This window comes from Hemitrygon akajei, chromosome 1 (assembly GCF_048418815.1).
Source record: "Hemitrygon akajei chromosome 1, sHemAka1.3, whole genome shotgun sequence".
Classification (NCBI taxonomy): Eukaryota; Metazoa; Chordata; class Chondrichthyes; order Myliobatiformes; family Dasyatidae; genus Hemitrygon; species Hemitrygon akajei.
In genome coordinates, this window is record NC_133124.1 from 130,861,694 (window position 1) to 130,885,869 (window position 24,176).

The window sequence follows — 24,176 nt, forward strand, 5'->3', positions numbered from 1 at the left end:
CATGCATACATGGACTGCGTTCCCGAAGGAGGTGGTTCAGCCAGGGACCATAACAACATTGCTTTTAGATTTTGGTTAGCTTTGTTGTCATATGTACATCAAACTATCAAAACATGTCGTTTGCATCTAATCAAATCACTGAAGACTTAGCTGGGCAGCCACAAGTGTTGCCACGCTTCCGGTGCCAATGTAGCATGCCCACAGTGCCATATCTGTAATGGGCATCTTTAGGACGTGGCAGGAAACCAGACCATCTGGGAGGAAACCATGTGGTTGCAGGAAGAACGTATAAATCCCTTACAGACAGCAATAGGAATCGGGCCTGGTCGGGGAAATGGCTGCGGTAACTGTAACCTGCAACCCATTTAAAAGGCGTTTCAGCAGATGAATGGATTGGAAAAGTTGAGGGGGATATCCGGCTAACACAAGCAAATGGGACTAGCTTGGATGGGCATCTTGGTGAGGATGAACATGTTGGGTTGAAGGGCCTATTTCTGTGCTGTATTACTCTCCCACTCTCTCTCTGTGGCTCTAAGACTATACCTGCCACATTCTGCAGCTACAGCTTCAGAACTGCTGGCTAAGAAGGCTCTCCTGCTTCCACATCATACAAACACCACAGAATATCCATTATTCCTTCAAAAGGGGAGGCAAGGGTTCGCAAAGTCCACCCATTCAAGGGGAGCTAATATAGTTAATTTTTAAATCTAAGGTAAGTAAATAGTCAGCAAAGGTTGCTGAGAATGCAACCTTCCACGTGGTGTGAGTTTGCAATGGCACAGTGAAACAATGGCCCAGCTACCTCGACTGCTCTGGAGGAGCAGTGCAGGATCTAGCCAAATGTGTTTCAGGATATGCGGAGGTGTAATGCAAGTGGACCTATATCACGGCAGCCCCTTGCCAGCTGCAGTGGGATACGAAATTGAGGACCATGAGCAAAGAGGAGGAACAAAAGGGTACAGAAGAAAAAGGACACCAGCAGAAATCCAAGCGGGTCAGGCTCAACAATGTCCAAGAATGGAAAACCCTACAAAAAGTGCTGGGAATAGCCCAGTCCATCACAGGAAAAGCACTTTCAACCGTTTGGCTCATCTATAAAGAGCTCTGCCTCAAGAAAGCAGCATCCACCATCAGGTCCCCCACTATCTCTCTTTTTGCTACTGCCATCAGAAAGAAGGTTCAGGAGCCATAAGTCCCACAGCACCAGGTTCAGGAACAGTTACTACCCTTCAACCATCAGGCTCCTGAAGAAGTGTGGATTATTTCTGTCACCTCAACATTGAACTGATTCTACAACCTATGGACTGACTTTCAAGCAATTCGTGTACTCTGTAATATCTATTTATTACATTTGGTTTGTGTTTGTACACTGTGCGTTATTTTGCACATTGGCTGTTTGTCCATCTTTGTGTGTAGTTTTTCATTAAGTCTATTGTATTTTTCTTGTTCTAATGTAAATGGTTGGAGGAAAATGAATCTCAGGGTTGTATATAGTGACATTTATATACTTTGATAATAAATTTATTTTGAACATTTAAAGAACTCAATAATTAAATTAATTTCAGTAACCTTGCACAGCTTTTTATCATGAAATTCCTGATTTCCTTTGTTAATGGTTATTTCAAAGAACTAGCACATACAGGATCCTCCCAAATTCCAAAGGCATACAGGTGGGTATGAGTTAGAGAGTTGTGGGCATGATATGTTGGTGCTGGGAGTGCAGTGATACTTATTGGCTGTCCAACACAATCACAGCTGATTTGATTTGATGCAAATGACGCATTTTGCTGTATGTTTGAAATTCACAGGACAAATCCTTAATAAGCATTCCAACCAAAGTAACAAAAGAAAGAGTACAATTTTCTTTTTCAATCTTTTTATTATTATTATTATTATTATTATTATTATTATTATTATTAATAATAATAATAATAATAATAATAATAATATCAACATAATAAAATTGATACATAGATAATGGGATTACAAACATACACATTTCAACTGAACATGAAAGAATACATAAGCAATAGTTACAGTATAAATGAGTCTTCCCAAATCATGGAGGATACAAGTAACCAATAAACAAGGCAAACCTTGTTATCATTGGAAAAATTGACATGGAAATTTGACCTAGGAGGGTTACAACTTCCAACCTTTAAGAATTATTATATCATAATATATATTAAAAAAACAGAAAAAAAGAAAAAGAAAAAAAAATTATGCAAAAAAACTAATCTAACAATCTAATAACTAATAATAAAAAAATGAAAAAAGAAAAAAGGGGAAAAAATGGAAGAAAAGGGCTGTTTATAATATCTAACAAAAATACAAAATCATCAGTGTCGTCAACTCCGATCCTCTCAACATATGTAAAATCAAAACTGGAAAAACAAATAGGCTTGGAACAGGGTCATATTACATCATATGAAAATATTGAATAAATGGTCTCCATATCTTTTCAAGTTTAATAGAAGTATCAAATGCAACACTTCTAATTTTTTCTAAATTTAGACATAACATAGTTTGAGAAAACCAATGAAATACGGTAGGAGGATTAATTTCTTTCCAATTCAACAAAATAGATATTCTAGCCATTAATGTAAGAAATGCAATCATTTGACAAGCAGAAGAGGATAAATGGAGTGAGTCTATCATTGGTAAACCAAAAATTGCAGTAATAGGATGAGGTTGTAAATCAATGTTCAATACCGTGGAAATAATATCAAAAATGTCTTTCCAATATTTTTTCAAAAGCAGACAAGACCAGAACATATGAGTTAAAGATCCTATCTCAGAATGACATCTGTCACAAATAGGATTTATATAGGAATAAAAATGAGCCAATTTATCCTTGGACAAATGAGCCCTATGCACAACCTTAAACTGTATTAATGAGTGTTTAGCACATATAGATGATGTATTAACTAATTGAAGAATTTTATCCCAATTCTCAATAGGGATAGTAAGGTTAAGTTCTCTTGTCCAATCATTTTTAATCTTATAGAAGGGCTCTGAACGTATCTTCATAATTATATTGTAGAGTTTTGATATTAGCCCTTTCTGAGAAGGATTTAGTTCAAACAAATTCTCCAAAATACCTGAAGACACTAAATTTGAAAAGGTAGGAAGTACAGTATTTAAGAAATTCCTAATTTGTAAATATCTAAAGAAATGAAATCTAGGCAAATTATATTTATTAGATAATTGTTCAAAAGACACAAAACAATTATCCAAAAATAAATCAGAAAATCGTAGTAATCCTTTAGTCTTCCATGCTGAATAAGCTTGCTCTATAATAGAAGGATAAAAAAAGCAATTGGATACAATAGGAATATTTAAAACAAACTGAGTCAACCCAAAAAATTTCCGAAATTGAAACCATATACATAAAGTATGTTTAACTATCGGATTGTCAATTCGTTTCTGCAATTTAGAAAGAGCAAAGGGAAGAGAAGACCCTAAAATAGAACCCAATGAAAATCCTTGTACAGATTTAATTTCCAGGTTCACCCAATGAGGGCTAAAAGATAAATCCCAATCCTTTAACCAACATATCAAATATCAGATATTGACTGCCCAATAATAAAATCTAAAATTAGGCAATGCCAATCCACCTTCCTTCCTTGCATTCTGTAAATATTTTTTACCTAATCTAGGATTTTTATTCTGCCATATATATGAGGAAATTTTTGAATCAACATTAGCAAAAAAAGATTTTGGAATAAAAATTGGTACCGCTTGAAATATATATAAAAACGTAGGTAAAATAACCATCTTAATAGCATTAATCCAACCTATCAGAGATAAAGATACTGGTGACCATTTAGTAAACAGACATTTAATCTGATCGATTAGGGGTAAAAAATTAACCTTAAATAAGTCCTTATAGTTTTTTGTGATTTTAATCCCTAAATAAATAAAAGAGTCATTAACTAATTTAAAAGGTAAATTTCCATAAATTGGAACCTGTCTATTTAAACGAAACAATTCACTCTTATTAACATTTAATTTATACCCGGAAAAATTACTAAATTGAGCCAACAATGATATAACTGCAGGAATGGATTTCTCAGGATCAGAAATAAATAATAATAAATCATCTGCATATAATGATAGCTTATGTATATCTGTCCCACGATTAATGCCAAAAATGTTCTGTGATTCTCTGATAGTAATTGCCAAGGGTTCTAAAGCAATATCAAATAATAATGGACTAAGAGGACAGCCCTGTCTAGTACCCCGAAATAAATGAAAAAAGGGAGATCTTTGATTGTTAGTAAGCACCGAGGCTACTGGAGTATGATATATCAGTTTAATCCAGGAAATGAATGTCGGACTAAAATTAAACTTCTCAAGCACATTAAATAAGTATGGCCATTCAACTCTATCAAATGCTTTCTCCGCATCTAATGAAATAACACATTCTGAAGTGCTATGTGAAGGAGTATAAACAATATTCAGTAATCTCCTAACATTGAAAAAAGAATAGCGATTTTTAATAAAACCGGTTTGATCTTCCAAAATAATTTGGGGTAATACCTTCTCCAGCCTGGATGCCAGTAACTTGGAAAAGATCTTGGAATCTACATTCAATAAAGATATTGGACTATAGGATGCACAGTCAGTAGGGTCTTTATCTTTCTTCAATATTAAAGAAATGGAAGCTCTATAAAAAGATTGTGGCAGATTACCCAATCTAATTGCTTCTTCGAAAACCCTGCATAACCAAGGAGAAAGAGTAGCGGAAAAACATTTAAAAAATTCTACTGTATACCCATCTGGACCTGGTGCTTTCCCAGAATTCATAGAGGAAATAACCCCTTTAATTTCTGCATCGGTAATAGGAGTTTCTAATATTGAAAGATCATCTGATGATAATTTTGGAAAATTCAATTTCCCAAGAAAATCATACATGGTATTATAATCATGACGGAATTCAGAATGATACAGGGAGGTATAAAAATCTTGAAAAGATTTGTTTATCTCATCATGATCGACTGTCAGATCCCCATTCTGCTGACGAATCTTAGTAATTTGACGTTTAACCAAAGCATTCTTCAATTGACTAGTTAACAGTTTACCCGATTTATCACTATGTATATAAACATCAGATCTGGTTTTCATTAATTGATTTTCAATCGAAGATGTAAGTAATAAACTATGTTCCATTTGAAGTTCAACCCTTTGTTTGTAAAGCTCCTTACTAGGAGTAGTCGAATATTTCTTGTCAATCTGTTTAATTTTATCAACCAATAAAAGACTTTCCTTCTTAATGCGTTTTCTCTATTTCTCCTAATAGAGTAGGAGATAATCTGCCCACATATATATGCTTTAAAAGTGTCCCAAAGTGTTCCGCAAGAAATATCATCCATGGAATTAGTTGAAAAGAAGAAATCGATCTGTTCCTTCATAAATTTAATAAAATCCGGATCTTGCAATAAGCTAGAATCAAATCGCCATTGTCTACCACTAGAAGCTGTATCCATAAATTTAATAGAAATTTTTAATGGAGCATGGTCAGAGATGGCTCTAATATCATACTTACAACCAATTACCGATGGAATGAAAGAAGAGTCAATAAAAAAATAATCAATTCTCGAGTAGGAATGATAAACATGTGAGAAAAATGAAAACTCTTTGTCCTTAGAATGCCGAAATCTCCAAATATCAAAAATTCCATTATCAGTCAAAAAAGAGTTAATATAAGTGGCCGACTTATTAGGTAAAGTCTGAGTAGATATAGATCTGTCCAACAAAGGATTTAAACAACAATTAAAGTCACCACCCATTTTTAACTTATATTCATTTAGATTAGGTAGAGAAGTAAATAAGGACTTAAAAAATTGGGATAATCCACATTTGGAGCATAAACATTAACCATAGCAACTTTTTTGTTAAAAAGTGAGACAGTAGTTAACAAAAATCTACCATTCGGATCTGAAAAAATATTGTGTTGGACAAATGCAATAGAGTCAATAAAAATTGAAACTCCCTTTACTTTAGCATTCGAATTCGAATGGTACTGTTGATCCTTCCAAAACCTAAAACAGCAATAGTTATCATCTTCCCTCACATGAGTTTCTTGTGCAAAAATAATATGTGCATTCAGACTTTGGAATACTTTGAAAATCTTTTTCCGTTTAATCGGATGGTTTAAGCCATTAGTATTCCAAGAGACAAAATTAATGGTCTGAGCCATATTTCTGAAATCAACCCTTTGGTATATAAAGGGTTAACCAAATTATGAACTCTTGCACCCGGAAGAGGAACAAAAATAAGGGGCAGACCCGGAAGTGACGACATCGCGGACATTTTAGTAGTTTAAAATCAGCCCAAATGAAAAAACTAAAAAAAAAACTGGTATAAAGAGCATAAGATTTAGAAAAAGGCCCCCCACACCCCACCCAAGAGGAGAAAAGTTCTCCCCAGCCAGGAGAAGGCTGGGAAGAAAGAAGAATGAAACTAAATCTACCCCCATATCAGCAGAAGGCAACTCCGTATATAAAGGATAAAAAAGATCCACCCAAGCTCTAAAGAAGTAATAATCACTATACTAAAACCAAACTTCTTAATATAATTGCTAGTAAAAAAAAAACAAAAAGAATATAATCACTAGTAACTTATAAATCAGGTTAAAACCCAAACAAACCAAAAAAAAATTTAAACTGTGATAAGAAATGCATTTTAGGAAGAAGACGAGAGAAAAAAAATGGCAAAATCAAAAAAAAAGCCAAAAATATTTTAGAGAAGAAACCGCCATCTTATTAAAAAAAAATTCACCTTCAAAGGATTAATAATACTGATCAAAGATAAAGTACAGTGATTAAAGTAAGTAAAATAAAAAGATTAGTACATCAAAAAAAACTTTAACTAGAGTATAACATATAGAGTAAACCTACACCAATGGCCAGAAACAAAATCTGGTTTTGGAAACAAAAACCATCTTGCAACGATCAAAATCACTCATTCATTGGAGATGAGAATCCACAGCAGTAGGGAAGTTCTCATTCAGAAAGCTTCTCACTTCAGATATAGAAAAGAAAACACGCCAGATGCATTGGGAGGCGAGATTCTGAGCTTCGCAGGATATAAGAGCGCAGGTTTTAGATTTTTCTCATAACATTCGGACATCAGAGGTTTAAAAAGAAGCCTTGCCTTCATTACTTCTGGACTAAAATCCTCCACTAATTGAAAATTGACTTCTTGGAATTTGACCATCCCTACACGCCGAGCCACACAAATAAGTTGCTCTTTAACATGCACAATGTCTGACACTCCAAGGGAGGAGTTGTAAAGTTTGATGGCCACAGGTAGGAATGACTTCCTATGACACTCAGTGTTACATCCCGGTGGATTGAGTCTCTGGCTGAATGTACTCCTGTGCCTAATCGGTATATTATGGAGTGGATGGGACCTTAGCTCTCCTCAGGTCCACCACCAGATCCTTAGTCTTTTTCACATTAAGTTGCAGATGATTCTGTAGTTAAGTGCCTTGCTCAAGGACACACATGCAGCCTCAGCCAAGGCTCGAACTAGCGACCTTCAGATCACTAGATAAACACCTTAACCTCTTGGCCACGTGCCAACACATCTGTGCATTACAGATAATTTGAATATTATGCTTCATTTTGTTTCAGATCTACAACATTAACTATAACATGAAATATCAAGCAAGTTATTAAAAAAAAGAATTCCCCAAGCCATCATGCTGATCAACACTTCTACCCTTTAACCCATCCCACCGCCACCACTTTGTCATTTCCTGCCAGTCCCCTTATGTAGCTAGTGTCACTTGATGTACGTACAATCAGTCTATGTAGGGAAGCTAATCATATATATTTATATACATTGTATTTTTTAATTGTGTTCTTCATGCTTTTGTTCTCCTTCACCCTTGTGTCTTGAATCTTGGAAATTAAACCAACCAACTCAAGAAGGCTGAACTAGGTTAGAAAGAGAAGCAAAGTTTGATTTTTGTGGGTAGTGTTTCCTACTAACCTTTGACATCTTGCTGTCCTTCTGCTGTACAACTTTTCTTCATCATATTTAATGGGAAAAGGTTTAAAGTTTGAGGTGACCATGGACTTGCTCAGTTGAAATAATATTTTAGACATGGAAATAATCAGTGGGTATTGACTTGTTGTGCAGTACTGTGCAAATGACTTGGGCATTTGAGTAGATAGAGAGTGGGAAGGGGGCAGGGAGAGGGAGATCATGGTTGGAAAAACTGGAAGGGAGAGGGGAGGCAGCAGGAAGCACCAGAGAGACATTCTGTAATGATCAATAAACCAATTGTCTGAAATCAAATGGCTTTGCCTGGTGTGACAAAGTTTGCAGATGATGCGAAGGTAGGTGGAGGAATAGTTAGTGCTGAGACAAAAAAGTGGCAGATGGAATACAGTGTTGGAAAATATATGATAATGCATTTTGGTAATAAGAGCAATAGTGCAGACTATAATCTGAATGGGGACAAAATTCAAACATTGGAAGTGAAGAAGGACTTTTAGTAAGTGAGGTTTACAGGTTACTTTGGTGGACTTTGTAGATCATATGTTAGAAAATACTAATACCACCTCAGAAATAGCTTTTAATCAAAAATTAGGAGGGAGGAATTTAACAAAATTATAATCACCAGGGCGATTGTGCTGAGCAAGTTGTTTGAGATGTCAGCTATGTCTGCTGCTCTGAAAGTCTTCATCCTAATACCTTGAAGAAAGTGGATAGAGATGGTGGACACATTTGTCTGAATTTTTCAAAATTCAAGCAGCAAAATGTCTGTTAGATTAGATAAATAAATAAATATAACTACCTTCATTTGAAAGAGAATGGAGAAAATAAGCAAAAAATAACAGGCCATTTAGCTTAATGGATGTTATAAAGAAATTAAAGATGCCTCAGCGGGGCACTTTGAAGATATCGAGCAACCAAGCTATACATAATAATTCTGTGGAAATGAAATCATGTTTAATCACTTGGTTGGAGTTCTTTAAGAAATAGCTAGTGGATAAAAATGGACGGGTAGATGCCTTAAGTCAAGAAGGCAGAAGATGAGCTGCATATTGAGGAAAGTAAAAAGGTCACCGTGAGCAAAAGAATGGGAAACAGAGTAGGAGCACTCACAAATGGCCTTTTTATGGCTGGCTAAATATAACATCAACCTTTTATATAAATGAGGTGCATAAAGAAGAAATTGAAGGCATGATTTCCCAAATTGATCATGACAAGAGGTAGATAAGAAAATAAATTGGGATAGAGATAGGTTCAGTAACTGAGCAAAACTCTGATAAATGCAGTACGATGTCAGGGACATACAAAATTGTTCAGTTAGGCAGAATAAAGATGAAAAAAAGAAACACATTATCAAAATTAGAAAAGTTTGCAGAGCTTGGAAATGCAAAGGGATCGGGGTATCATAGTGCGTGATTTGCAAGTGCATTCCGGAACAGCAAAGCATTATAAAAACTAGATCTTTTGTTGTTATTATTATGCAAGTTATGTAAGTTATATAGGACATTGATGAGACTAGATTGGAAAGAGAGTGTTCAGTAACGGTTTTCTCTTTGCAGGAGTATGAACTCCGCGACCATGTTCTACTTTGTATATAAGCATATACAAGCATATTATCCTGTTTTCTTTCTACCTGTTCCCAACATTCTCAATACCCCTAAGTCCAAAATTCTATCTGTCTTAGCCTTGAAAATATTTAACAATGAAACCTCTCTGCAATAGAGATTTACGAAGATTCAGAACAAGCTGAGAGAAAAAAATTCTTGTCATCTTTGTTTTATACAGAATACTGAGCATTTTATCCAGGAACTCTGTTTAATAATTCTATATCCTCGCATGAAGTACTTCATCCTGTCATCATTTGCTCAGTCTGGAACTGTCAGAATTTAATTTTAGTTCTCCTAAATTCTAATGATTATATGGAGTTTTATGTGAGTTTATTTCTTGCTCTAGAATGATGCAAATTAGCTTGTGTAACTCCAAATCACCCATTTTTCAAAATTACTATTATACCCTTAATATAACAAATTAATGAAAAACATCAACTGATTTATGAACTTAGTTTGGATTAATCAATGTTAACCATTGTTTTTTAATGAGTTTAAAAATTCAAAGATTCAAATAATAATAATAATAATACATTTGTACTGTGTATGTTAATCAAAATGGCTTCTTTGTTTTGTTAAGAGTAGGAATGCTTCTTTGTATGATAAGTGCTTTCTCTCGCAGTTGTTTAACTTTAGACTTGCTGATATCGGGATTGTATTCATTTGTTGACCAATGGGGAATGTTATTTTGTCTTGTGGGTCTGGGAGCGGGGGTTTCGCGGTCTTTTCAGGGGAGTCAGGAAGAAGATGCCGAGGAAGGTGGACATGCGCCGCACTGCTCGGTCGACCATCCGGGTGGTCCCAGGTGCAAGGACGTGGAGGTCGGAGGAAAGTGATGAGGGGTCGAATGGTTCAATGGTTGAGCTCCAACAATGTGCACTAAACTGACTGAACTTTGATAAGCTGGCGCCTTTTACTTTATTTTCTTTTCCTTAATATATATTGTATTGCATAGTACTCTTTTAGTTTTAGTAAAATCTGTAAAGTGTATTCCATAACGGTATCTGGTGTGAGTTTGATATGGTGTGTGTGCGCGCGGCATAAACTTGATTCCCACAGCACCTGCGTGTAAGGGAGGTGGGGTTGGTGAGTGGCTGGATCTCCTTTTCTCCTAGACATATACCAGCCTGTTGGGTAGGTGTTACACATCTATTATCAACATATGCATACTGTGTAGCTGAGATTTGTCTTCCTATAGACAGTCACATAAATACAGAAAACAAACCATGGGAACTGTTTCAAGAAAAGCATTAAACCCCCAATGCGCCAAAAAAAAAAAACAAATCATGCAAACAGCAAAAAAAAATCATGCAACAGTGAAAAAAACAAACCGTGGAAACAGCAAAAAAAAAGCAAAGGAATATACAACACCAACCAACAAATCATCAAAACAGTGCAGGCATATTCATGTGTGGAAAAAAAAATAAATAATGGTTCATCACATGAAGCAAAATTAGAAAGCGGCTGTGCAAAGAATGTTATTTTTGACTGAGATTTGTAATGCACCCAGATTAATATATGGCAAAAGTAGAAGCATTATTCATACAGAAGCATTGCTTACACTCATACTGTGTGAGTTCCAGTAAATGAGAGACTTACAGCTGGTTCTAACAAGGAACAGAGTTTGTGTATTCTCAGAGACACAAGATCGCAAGATTGGCTGTGCCATCAAGAGGGAGGTACAGGAGCCTTAGATCCCACACAATGAAGCTCAGGAACAGTTACTACCCATCAACCATCAGGCTCCTGAACCAGTGTTTCAAAGTTTTCAAAGATACATTTAATGTCAGAGAAAAATAACAAATTCTTTTTCTTTGCAACCATCCACACAAACAGAGGAGTGCCCCAAAGAATGAATGACTGTTAAATGTTAGAACCCCAAAGCCCCCTCCAGCATGTAAGTGGCAGCAAGCAACGATTCCTACCAGCAAAAAAAAAGCATCAGCACCCTCCACCGAGCACTCAAGCATGCAGTAAACTATCAATAAAGACACAGACATGCAGTACCACAAAGACTATTCATTCACCTGTAATTTGACATTACAGGCTCTCTCTGGCTCTCTCTCTCCCTCATAAGGGAAAAAGGAGTGTCTCTGTTTCACATCGAGAGGGGAGACATATCAAACAACTCGCTGATCTATGATGTTAGAAGTCTGTTGCATCTCTTTTTCCGAGCTCTGTGCCCAAAGAACTCAGGTATCCGGGCACACAGCCAGCAGCCAGCTCGCTGCTTATGATCTTCCATACCCCACAATGCATCAGGTGGCAGCACCGGCCTTGAATCCGCCCGCCTCCAGAGCCATGAAAATCCGGCACCCTGAAGGCATCTAGTCTTCCAGGCCGCAGCCTTGGCATATCGAAAACCGGCCGGTCGTGAGGCCCCGAGAGCGGGTCCCATTTCTGCAAAGAACTGAAGTAATTCCAGGTCAGGGTCTTCAAAAGAACCCTGAAAAGGACAAATAGAGATAGTGAAGATGGAAGTAGAGCTGTTTCTGAAAATGCAAGCAAAGGAGTCGCCGTTGTGCTATTGTCTCCTAAACTCCACCCCTATTGTGAATGACTAAACACTGAACTGATTCCACAGCCTATCGGCTCACTTTCAAGGACTCTATAACTGATATTCTCAGTATTATTTATTTACATACAGTTATTTTTTATTGTATTTGCACAGTTTGTCTTCTAGTGCACATTGGCTAGTTGTTCGTCTTTCTGTGTTGGTTTTCACTAATTCTGTTGTATTTTTACACCCTACTGTGAATGCCTGCAAGAAACTGAATCTCAGGGAGGTATATGGTGACATGTACGTACAGTACTTTGGTAATAAATTTACTTGAACTTTGTACAAATGCTGAAATCAGAAGTAAAAACAAATTGCTGAAAGAACTTAGCGGACTGAGGAACATCCCTGAGGGAACAGGATTTGTCAACGTTTCGAGTCAAGGCCCTGATTTAGGGTTGAAAGTGCAGAGCTAATTTAGCTAGTGTAAAGAGGAGAGGGGGAAGGAATCTTAATCCTTTAGCCTTTCACTTATAACCTGTCTAAATTAAAGAAGAGAAATTACTAACTGCAGGACTCCGCAATATTTATTATAAGGAGACCAGAAAAAGACATGACTGGTCCTCTGGTCAGTTGTGGGGAAGATGGCTGTGGGCCTTGGGATTTGGTGCTGCCAATTCTCGGACCCCTCAAAGAGAGAAAGAAGGTTGGTGTATTGTCCAGTCCCTCCATTCTACTCTGAGTCAGGATGGTTCCAGTGAATCCTGACTGAATTTTTAAAAATATATATTTCATTTTAAGATATTTCTTATAAATATTTATTCTATGTTTTACATATTGCACTGCACTGCTGCCCCCAAATGATGAATTTCATGATGTATGTCGTGACAAACCAGTTTCTGATGATCCTGACAGATTGTATCACAGCCGTATGGAAGCGCCAATGCCCACAAACAGGAAAGCCTGCAGAAATTAATGGATACAGACTGTTCATCACTGGAAAAGCCCTCCCAGGCATTAAGCACATCTACAAGGAAAGTATTATCCACCATCAATGACCCTCACCATCCAGTCCATGATCTCTTCTCACTGCTGCCATCAGGAAGGACATACAGCAGCCTTACGTCCCACACCACCAGGGTCAGGAACAGTTATTAACTTTGCACCATCAGGCTCCTGAAACAGTGTGGGTAACTTCACTCACCTCAACACTGAATTGATTCCACAAACCTTAGACTCACTTCCAGGGACTCAACAACTCATGTTCTCAGAATTATTTATTTACTTTATTATGTATTATTATTATTTGTTATTTTTTGTATTTGAACAGTTTGATAATTTTGCACATTGGTTGTTTGACAGTGTCTGGTTGTGTGTAGATTTTCATTGATTCTGTTGTAGTTCTTTGTTCTACTGTGAATGCCTGCAAGAAAATGAATCTCAAGGTAGCACATGGCTACATATACATACTTAGATAATAAAATTACTTGAATCTTTCTGCATTGAACTTTGATTTTTTAGTCACCTGCTGCTTTAAATTCATTTAGTTTGGTTATGTGTTCTTTCTGTAACAGCACATCCAGATTTTTCCTCATTTATACTGGCCCTGTTTCTCTTCACAGTGAATGGAAAACCATCTAGAAATTTCTGCACATGATTAATGATCCCAAAGGTTCAGGTTGGGGTCATTATGAAAAAATCCACCCTAATGGAACTGTGTCAAGAAACTGGATGCCACCTTTTACAGCATCAGAGTAAAATATAACTTAGTTATTAATTTCATTTCTGGAAGAAAAATCAGAAACAGGTTTAATATCATTGGCATATGTCATGAAATTTGTTGTTCTGAGGCCACAGTGCATTGAAATGCATAATAGTAAAACATCTAAATTAGAATAAGTATATATGAAAAAAAAATTAAATTAAACAGTCAAAAAGGGAGGGAAAAATACTGGGGTTGTATTCATGGATTCATTGTCGATTCGGATATCTGATGGTAGAGGGAAAGAAGCTGTTCCTGAAATGTTTAGTGTGTGTCTTCAGGGTCTTGTACCCTCACCATGCTGGTAACAATGAGAAGAGGATATGTCCGGAGTGATGGGGCTCTGCAATGATGGATTTTTCTGTTTGAGGCATCACCTTTTGACGATGTCCTGGTTGCTGGGAAGGCTGGGGCCCATGATGGAGTTGGCAGTTTACAACTTCCTGCAGATTTTTGATCCTGTGCAGTGGCCTCTCCATACCAGATGGTGATGCAACCAGTTAGAATGCCCTCCACAGTACAGTAAATTTGCGAGTGTCTTAGGTAACATAGCAATTCTCTTCAAACTCCTAATGAAATATAGCCGGTGCCATGCCTTCTTTGTAATTGTATCAATACTTTGGGCCCAGGATATATCTTCAGCGACATTGACTCCCTGGAACTTCAAACTGCTCACCCTCAATAAGGACTGAAGTGAGTCCTCGCAACTTCCCCTTCCTGAAGTTCACAATCAATTCCTTGGTCTCATTGATATTGATTGCAAGGTTGTTGTTGCAACAGCAGTCAACCTTTCTGTGGTGGCAGTCTAGTTTTTTGTGAATCCTCACTCAAACGGATTCAGGCCCCAGATGCTATTTCCAAGAGAAGAATGAATAAATTTCCAAGAGAAGAATAAATAAATCAATTTCTGTGCTGTTTTGACAAATCGGAATAACTGGCTCTAAATAACTAAAACACAGACATGGAGGCTGGTCATTATTCTTCCTTGTTAAATAAAAGTATGCAGGGAGTTTTGGAGTTGCACATAACTTGAAAACAAAGACAAAAAGGAGTTTTGAACTCCACTGGTTGAAATCAGAATTCTCTTACAGGGTTGTTCATCTGGTAAGTTTGAGTTCTCATTTGCAATGTCCACTGAGGTTATGATAGACTTCTGCCAGATTGCTCAGTATTTTCAAAACAAGTTTTCCACTACTTTTTCTCCTTTTTTTGTGCTGTGTATCAAAGGAATTCAATGCACAAATAATCACATCTTCCAGACTTGAACCCCTGTGGCTGTGGGAATATCTATAATGCACCTGCCTACCAGAGAGTACATCAAAATAAAACCACGTCTGCTGCTATTGTTTTTTTCCTTCCTTTATCACAGTAACAGTACAAGAAATATTGAGATAAAGGGATAATTAGATAAAAGCTTTTTTCTTTATTTGTCACGTGTACATCTTTGTAGGAACTGTGACCTCCTAGAAATAATCAATTGTGTGATCTAAGGTGCAAAACTAATTTAATTTTTATGCATGTTATGTGTAATTTTTGCTCATCATGACTATCAGGAAATTACCTGGTGTTAAGTTTGAAACTTATCCAGCCGCAACATGAAATAATAATAAGGATGAAAGAGTGCAGAGAAAATTCACAAGGATATTGCCGGCACCGGGGGACCGGAGTTATAAGGAAAGATGGAATAGATTATGACTTTATTCCTTGGAATGTAGAAGACTGAGGGGAGATTCACTTTAAGGTTTGATGTGCTGTGCATTCAGTGATGCTCTTCTGCACACCACTGTTGTAACACGTGGATTTAAAGTTACTGCCTCCTTCCTGTCAGGTTGAATCAGTCTGGCCTCCCTCATTAACAATGCGTTCTCACCCACAGAACTGCTGCTCGCTGGATGGTTTTTGTTTCTTGTGCTACTCTCTGCAAACTCTGGAGACCGTTATATGCAAAAATCACAGGCTGTCAGTGATTTCTGAGATAGTCAAGCACTCCATCTGGCACCTAAGATTATTCCACCGTCAAAGTCATTTCGATCACATCCCTATTCTGATGTTTGGTCTAAAGACCAACTTAACCCCCTTGACCACACCGGTATGCTTTTCTGCATTAAGTTGCTGCCACGTGATTGGCATATTAGATATTTGCATTAACGAATGGGTTTGCAGGTGTACCTAATACAGTGGCTTCTGAGTGTATATGGATTTGTCGTAGTCCCATCTTTTGACACATGCAAACTTGGCCCTCTTAAAGTAGCAGACCTGAGGTAAATGACTGCTATTGCATCTGCAGCAAGAATTCTTACTTACACACCAAGAAATGTTGACCTTCTTCCGAGATGTAGCCTTCACCGCTATCTTCTGACTATAAGACTACTTTCATGATTGTTTCTGACCACAGAGAAAATACCTTTGCACCTTTTACTGCCACTTCCATTAACACTGCAATTGTGCAAGTCAAGTCAAATTCAAGTCTCTTTGTGCTTGATAACTTGAACTCAATCTGCTCATCACTTACAGCCACAGACAAGCCTGCGGCATAGTGCACAGTTTAATAATTCACCAGATGTGCAATGTCTGGAAAAATCTTCTAATGCATCGATACGGTCACTGATTGTTTTGCTTGACCTTTGGTTTCCAGAACCAGCCTTGTTATTTTCTCCTGTATCAAAGGCAATGGATCAAGATAATCCTCCAATTTCTGCACTACTTCCATGAATTGTTCCTTGTTGACTTTCAGTGGCACACAGAGATAAAACAGCATATAATCCATTTCAGAGCCAAGCTCCATCAATACGATAGACTTAAACTTTCTTACAGCATCCGAGTTTTCAATGTGAACCGCCTGTTAGTAATACTGACATTCATTTCAAGATTCGAAGTACATTTAGTATCAATGAATGTATAAATTATACATTCTTGTTTATATTTTCTCCCTTTATCCTTTATCCTTCACCCTTTATCTCTGTTTATGGGCAGCCACAAAATAAGAAAACTGAAAAGACCCAATAAAAATAATAAATTCCAACACCCAATCTTCAGAGGAAGAGAAAAAAACACGAATCATGTAAACAATAGAAGCGAGCAACAGCATTCTGAACCAAATTGAGTCCTTACATCTGAATCCCCAGAGCAGCCTGGAGTAGGCCCAAAGCCTTGGTTTCAGCTCATCACATTAGCAGAGAAACCTGCTACAAAGCATGCAGACATGAAGCACAGTAGCCAGGGCAGTCTCACAGCCTCAGCACGAAATCAGCCCAACCCTCGCCTCCAATTCCGAAGCCATGCCTTTCCAATCTTTCTGGGCCAGCATTTAAGTTGCCCAAACAGCAGATTACACCTCACATTAGGACCGGGCCCCACCTCAGCAAAACACTCCAGGCCTAAACCATGCGGCCCAGTGATTCGCTTTCAGCCTAGGCTTCACCGCCCAGCCCAAAGCCGTTCTCGACCTCTCGAAATCGGCATGACACTTAGAGTGATCCAACTTCACACCAGGGTTAGGTCGATGGGCATTGAAATACCTTTGCCTCATTTTCTCTCTCCCTCACCCCTTTCTTTACACTCTGCTCTTCTTCCCCTTCTTCCCCCAAGTCCCCACTCTCTCTCTCCCACCCCTTCACTCTATGTCCTCTCTCTCCCCTTGCCCTTCTCTCTCTCCTGTCTTTCTGGCACTCTGATAATCCTGCCCATTATAAACCCAGATGCTGTGTTTTCATTTTATTGATCCAAAATAAAACAAGGTAAAGGTTTGCTAATATGTTGTGTATTGATGAAAGCTTTTAGAATCATAGTGTCATTGAGTCATAGAAAAGTACAGCACAGAAATAGGCCTTCAGGCAATTCAGTCTGTGCTGATCTATTAACCCTGCTGATTCCCATCGGCCTGCACAGGAACCATAGTCCTCCATACCCCTACCATCCATGTACCTATCCAAACTTCTCTTAAATGCTGAAATCGAGCTCGCATGCACCACTTGTGCTGGCAGCTCGTTCCACACTCTCACGACCCTCTGAATGAAGAAGTTTCCCCTCATGTTCTGCTTCAACTTTTCACCTTCTACCCTTAACCTATGACCTCTAGTTGTAGCCCCACTCAATCTCAGTGGCCAAATCCTGCTTATACCCCTCATAATTTTGTATACCTCTATCAAACCTCCCCTCCTTTCTAACGTCCTGTCCTCAAGACCATCAATTACTGACTCTCCATAGGTCCATTGAGAACTTTTGTGAAAACCTACCTTTCATATTCCAGCTCCCATTGGCAATGGCTGCTCTGAATATTTTTGGCAACTGTTGCAATGTATTGAGAGATGGTCTGCGAGCCAATACTGTAGAGCTGGCTTATATTACCTTGGTAAGCTGTGGGAGAAAGCAGCAGCTTTAAAGCAGGCATTAACACTTTGTTGAGGACTGGTAACAACTGTCACAGCACTTAGATCATTTACTTATATATATATATATAATGCAAATATGCCTTATTGCTGATTACAGGATTACAGATAATTCATGAGATTAAGGGTCATTGATGGCAATTGGATAAAGCATTTTTCTGGAATATATTAAAATTTTGGTATTTGTTGTAAGAACTCAAGATGATCCACGTCCTAGGGAATGTGAGGTCTTTGAATGCTTTCCCACTGGCCTGTGAATAAGGGATAATTATCCAAAGGTGAAGGAGGGGAGAAAGGTCTGGCTCAGAGATGCAAACATGCACAAGTAACTTATAGGTTGATGCCTTGTCAAGAGGCAATTCTGGAATAATTAAGAAGCTCCAAAAGGTATTGAGATGATCAAGAATATTGATACAGTCATTGAGATAAGGCATCATCAGGTCATGATCCTCCTTGATAAATAGATCTTAGAAGACAAGAGTTAAAATGCATCTGTACTGAGCCAAATTTCCAATTTACCAGTACCTGAGGGAATTGAGAGAATTCTATGCCTTGACAGGCTTCCCCAAAGATCGGCTGTCCACAGAATTATTTAGTTCATGAGAGAATTACAAACGTAGTTCCCATGATCAATGCAAACTACCCATACAGGTCATCTAATTCATTGATATTCCAGGTACTCTTACCACCACGTAAGTCCAAGGGTGGCAGATGCATTAAATCCTTTAGATCCCATTCAAGGGTCTGAAGGGAGGAATGATCTTACAATGAGAGATGTGTGCAATCTTGACAAGGATAAGAACATAATAAAAACATAAGGAAGTGGAGAAGTATAGGCTAAAAGTTCCCTTCTCCTTGCCCAGCATTTCTATAAGATAGTGGCTGATATATCCTTGGTCTCAACATCATGTTCCTGTTCAATTATGTGTCCCCATTTATCGTAAGCACCATGGCAGTAAAGTGGTTAGCATAGCACTGTTACAACTCTGGGCGTTGGTGCTTGGAATTCAATCCCAGCATCCACTGTAAGGAGTTTTTATTCCCTCCCTGGGGTTTCTTTGGGAACTCCAGTTTTCTCCCCAGTCCAAAGACGTACAGCTTAGTAGGTTAGTTGGTTATTGTAAATTGTCTCAGGATTAGGCTAAGGTTAAATTGGAGATTGCTAGGTGGTGCAGTTAAAATGGATGGAACTGCCTATTTCCTGTTGTATCTCTAAATAAAATAGTAAGCGTTTGTCAGTCTGTTTCCTGAATACTGTATATTCAGTAACTTCACCTCCACACTTCACTGAGCTACTTTACTCCAGGGTTTTGTGGCCTTAGGTAAAATGCTTGTCTTGAATGGCCAGCCCTTTATTGCAGAACTATGCTCATTGGTTCTCCACACACCTCATAGGGAATTCATTCTCACAGTATTCATTGGATTAACCATGTTCAAAACCTTGTTTCAAAAACATCACCACATATTCTACTAAATTCCCATGATATCTTAGCAAGCTGTCCTACAGTTGAGGGACATCTACACAATGTCCATGAGTCAACTTCTGTCCCTGACCATTTCTTATCTCCACCTCAACTTATTCTACATCTTAAGCTTCTGAGCCAATATTATTCTCCTCCACTGTGGTGATTACTCCAGTGCCTTCCCTTTTCTGTCTTTCCTTCCAAATTATCGAATACCCATGTGAATACCGAATTCCCAACACAAGCCCTCTTGCAGTCACATCTCTGTAATGGTTGTCAGATCTTATCTGTTTACTTTCCTCTGTGCATCTTTTTAGGAATGCAGTGTCCATTCAGATAAAGGACATTTATTTTTATCTTGTCATTTTACTTTTATTCTGACTTTATTTCAATTGTCTTAGACTTGCAATATCTGCTTTTTCTGCACATACTCTGATCATCAATACTCTTATAGGGTGACACAATAGCAGATTGTAGCCTGACAAAGGGGTTACTATGTGATGCAGCCTTAACTCAGTAACAGCATGTTGACATGTCCAATGTCTTCCCGGTTTGTATCTATACATCTGGAGGAAATCTGTTTGGGGGAGCTGTGCTACATAAGAATGACCTCTGCTGTGTCACAGAGAACACACGGCAGCTGCGAGAGGAGAGACTAACCAACCAAAAGACCCAGCCAGTAGCCACAGCCACCAGTTACTCTTGTCCAAACTGCACTAGAATATATGGATCCCAGAGGACCCAACAATAGGTAACCCCTTGGGAGAACATTATGATTGCAATGATTGCATTGCTACTTTGTGGGATTATGAAACAAAGGTATTTTTATAATTTAAGAAAATACTCCTTCGAGGTTCAGGCTTGCATGTTTGTCCAGAAACAAGTTTACTACTTAGGCAGCAAATTACCAGAAATACAAAGTTATACCAGAAGACGTACAGCCTGCCTCCCTGCCAATGCAGGATGATCGAACTTGGTTTCCTTGATTTATAACTTCTGACCATTCCTTCTTCTCTCACCTCAGCAACCCTTATTCATCTATCCCTCAGCAAAATTCAGAACCTTCTCCTTTGATTTTCTGTTAGTTCACACAATGCTCAAATAGGTATGGACGAGAGATGCCCTTATCTGAACCTTCAGCCCAAGCCACAATGGTTGGTTTCATGTAAGGGGGATGCCAGTGATATTAAACCTGATTCTGATTTTGAATAGGAGGTAAGTTCATTGCATCTTAGACTCAGCCAGTGCTCATGGTAAAATATGACATTCATAACCATTGCATCTCCATGAAATTTTGGGATTTGAACAAATTGGAATGGAATACCTGACTCAAAGGTGATAACATTCAGATTCAGATAAGCCAAACATTCTAAAACCAGGCTGTAGGTGTTGTAACTATAGAAAGAATATGTAGTGAAATGTAAGACAGAGGACACAAAAGAAAAGAATGCAAACAAGGAGCTCAGTTGTATGACAACATGTATAGCTGAAAAGTATAGGACCTGCAAATAGCAATGTGTGATTTTTAATACATTTGTTCAATAGATATGAGGTATGCAGTCTGAGCCAGCATTTAATTGTTTATCCAGACTTGCTGTTGAGAAGGTGATGGTGAGCTGTCTTCTTGAACTGCTGCAGTTCTTGAGATGAAGGTATACCCACCATATTGGCAGTGAGAGAATTCCAGGAGTTGGGCCTGATGATGCTGAAGGAACAGTTCAGTGAATGGCTCAGGGGGGAGCTTCCAACCAGTAGTATTCCCACACTGTTGCTGCCTTAGCTGCTGAGGTTGCTGAGCTGGAAGGTGCTTTCTCAGGATTATTGACAAGTTGCTGCAGTGCATCTTATAGTCAGTATAAAACATTGCCGCTGTCCATTGGTGGTGAAGTGAGTGAATGGTTGTGAATTGGTGCTTATCAAATGAGTTATGTCATTTATGGTGCTGTTGAAGAGAAATTCAATCAAGCATTTTTAACATCATCTCTACGAGACTGCACAAAGAAGAAGATATTGAGCTTGTCATAAATAAGAAAGCTAATGATTTGATAATGCTTCAAATTGGGGTTGCCAATTTTAGACTATTTAAGACATAGGAGCGGAATGAGGCCATTTGGCCCATTGAATCTGCTCTGCCATCCGATCATGGCTGTTTGCCTCCTCCTCAGCCCCTTCCCCGGCCTTCTCCCTGTAAACTTTGGTGCCATTTCCAATCAAAAACCTATCAATCTCTGCCTTAACTACCCCCAACGACCTGGCCTCCACAGCTGCATGTGGCAACAAATTCCACAGATTCACCACCCTCTGGAGAAAGAAATTTCTTTGTATCTCTGTTTTGAATGGCCGTCTCTCTATTCTGAGGTTGTGCCCTTTTGTCCTAGACTCACCCACCATGGGAGATATCCTTTCCACAACTACTCTGTCTAGGCCTTTCAACATTCGAAAGGTTTCAATGAGATCCCCCCTCATCCTTCTAAATTCCAGCGAGTACAGACCCAGAGCCATCAAATATTTATCGTATGATAACACTTTCATTCCTAGAATCACCCTTGTGAACCTCATCTGGACCATCCCCAGTGCCAGCACATCTTTTCTAATATGACAAGCACAAAACTGTACACAATGCACAAGGTGAGGACTCACCAGTGCTTTATAAAACCTTAGCATCACACCCCTGCTCTTGTATTCTAGACCTCTTGAAATGAATGCTAACATTGCAATTGCCTTCCTCACCACCAACTCAACCCGCAAGTTCACCTTCAGGATGTTCTGCTCAAGGCCTCCCAAGTCCCCTTACATCTCAGATTTTGGATTTTCTCACAGTTTAGAAAATATTCCACACATTTATTTCTAATTCCAAGGTGCATGACCATGTATTTTTCAACATTGTATTTCATTTGCCACTTCCTTGCCCATTCTCCTAACCTGTCTAAGTCCTTTTGCATCCTACCTGATTCCTCAACACTTCATATTATCTGCAAACTTGATGACAAAGCCATCTTTTTCACGATCTAATTTTTTTTTTAATACAGCATAAAAAGGAGTGGTCCCAACACTGACCCCTGTAGAACTGGCAACCGACCAGATAAGGATCCTTTTATTCCCACTCACTGCCTTCTTCCATTCAGCCAATGCTCTAACCATATTAGTAACCTTCCTGTGATACCACAGGCTCTTAACTTGGAAAGCAACCTCATTTGCAACACCTTGTCAAAGGCCTTCTGACAGTCCAAATATACAACTTCCACTGCATCCCCTTTATCCATCCTGCTTGTAATCTCCTCAAAGAATTCCTACAGGTTCGTCAGGCAAGAAGCCATGCTGACTTTGTACTATCTTGTCCTGGGTTACCAAGTACTCTATATTTCATCATTTTTCCTTCTAATGATTCTTTTAGTTGCTCTCTGTAGGTTTCTGAAAACTTCCCAATCCTATATCTTCAAACTAATTTTTGCTTTGTTGTATGCCCTTTCTTTTGTTTTTACATTAGCTTTGACTTCCCTTATCAGCCATGGTTGTACTATTTTACCATTTGAGTATTCCTTCATTTTTGGAATACACATGTCCTGAACCTTCCTCATTTTTCCCAGAAACACACTCCGTTGCTGCTCTGCAGACATCCCTGCCAACAGCTCCTTCCAATTTACTTAGACCAACTCCTCTCTCATACCACTGTAATTTCTCTTACTCCACTGAAATACTGCTACATCAGACTTTACTTTCTTCCTATCAGATTTCAAGTTGAACTCAATCATATTGTGATTACTGGTTCCTAAGGGCTCTTTCACCTTAAGCTCCCTAATCATCTCTGGTTCATTATATAACACCCAATCCAGTATAGCTGATCCCATAGTAGGCTCAATGACAATCTGCTCTAAAATTCCATCTCATAGGCAATCAACAAACTCACTTTCTTGAGATCCATTACCAACCTGATTTTCCCAATTGACCTGCATGTTAAAATCTCCCATGATTATCATAACATTGCACTTTTGACACACCTTTTCTATTTCTTGATGTTGTTGTTGTTCGTCCTTCAGAGTCGAAGACGACCATGACTTCTGTCAGGTGGAGGGTTTGTGACTGTGGGTCCGGAGGTGACTGGTGAGGCCAATCTGGGCCCTGAAAGCTCGCCCACAGGTGGGACACATGAGGGTAGGTGCTGCAGTGGAAGTGGAGGTAGCTCGAGCTTTGCGCACGGTGCGTTTCCTCTGAGCCTCTGCGGTGCATCTGATTTCTGCTGCATACGCTCCTTTAGTGGTCCTGCTCCACCAGGTTGGGCGGTCCAGAGCAAGCGATTCCCAGCTACTGAGATTGATGTTGAGGTCTTTGAGGGACACTTTGAGGCAGCCTTTGAAACGTTTCTTCTGCCCTCCAACTGAGTGCTTGCCCAGGCTCAGCTCTCCATACATTTCTTGATGTAACCTGTGGTCCACCTCCCAGCCACTGTTG